Here is a 1,434-nt window from a genome sequence, read left to right on the forward strand (position 1 = left end):
AACAAAATTCTATCTTTTCTCCCCTAAAAGACTTTAAGACACGTTTTGAGAAAACAAATATAAAATATTCCCCCAAATCAATCCATCATTCTTTCTATCCCTGGTTTTTGTCGCCCTGCTTTGCTGGGCCGATGCAAACACAGTGGTAGTTGTTTACAATACTCTGCCAGCTCCTCTGTTACCTGAATATTTTTAGACCCCAACTTTACAGTTTTCTTTTCTTTTAAAAGAATTATAATAAAAGAGACATAATATAAAATTGTCACTTTAACCATTTGAACTACACAGTTCAGTGGCATTAAAACCTCACATTGTTGTGCAGCCACCACCACCATCCACCTCCAGAACTTTTTCATCTTGCAAAACTGAAACAATTGTTTTATTCTTACTGCAGCCCTTCTACTTCCAAGCTCAGATTTCCCACCCCTCTCTCTGGTCACAGCCTGCCTGGCATCTAACCACTGTTTCTACGGGAACACTCAGGTCCTATTCACATTTTTGGGTCACTCTGGATGTTGATGGGGCCAAATGTAGCTTCATGATTTCAAGGAATTCTGTAGTTGTAACTGCAAATACTTTTGTGCAAAAAAGTCCTCCAGAAGTCCCACCCAGAATTCTGACCCTTTTTTGAAGACTGAGGTATTCAAATCAATCATAAATCCCAGAAATGCCCACCAGGCCACACCATAGAGACTCTGGGTCCCTGGGATGCTTTTGTCCACATGGTGACCTCGGGCATTCAGGGTGACCCAAGCTGGGGCTTTGTACCGCGGGGCAGTCAGAGCCTAGAGGGGATGAGGAACATGTTGTCCAAGTGCATTTCACAGCACCTCCAAGAAAAAGGGTCCCATGAAAGGCTTTTCTTCTGGCTCCTAAGAACTTGCACTTTTTGATTTTCCCTGTGGCCACAGGTGAGCTGTGGTCTGGTTTCTCCCCTCCTGCAGAAGGTCAGTCAGGTACTTATGGTTGGGCTTTTTCAGATGATTTCAGTCTGGCCAGAGCTCATGGCTCTGGAGACACATAATGGCCCTTGGAGTGTCCCACATGGCATTTCCCAGGATGGAACAGTGAGTTCAGTGGTCCTTAAACTCTTCAAAGTTGTTTTATAGTGATTTCCAGGTGGCATTTTAATATTTTAGAAGCCTAGGTGGTCCCATAACCGTATAAACAGGGGCCATTTTCACACCTGCATAAAACAAAGTAAAAGACTCTTGCAGTTCCCCCCACCCCCACCCACTTCCCTTTGCCTCTTTCTCCTGTTAACACAACTGCCATCTTGGAGAAAAACTGCTCCTTCCCCAGCATCAACCCAGAGTCACGTGGGCCAGGCCAATCCTGTAACCCCATCTCCCCCAATGGGCGTGTTCGCACAGGGACAGCTGTGCGACCCGGGCTGGAGCAGTCAGAATGCTGCTCTGGGATTTCACACGCAGA

Source organism: Pteronotus mesoamericanus, unplaced genomic scaffold, assembly GCF_021234165.1.
Source record: "Pteronotus mesoamericanus isolate MK-2021 breed Mesoamerican mustached bat unplaced genomic scaffold, CSHL_Meso_final scaffold_125, whole genome shotgun sequence".
NCBI classification, from domain to species: Eukaryota; Metazoa; Chordata; class Mammalia; order Chiroptera; family Mormoopidae; genus Pteronotus; species Pteronotus mesoamericanus.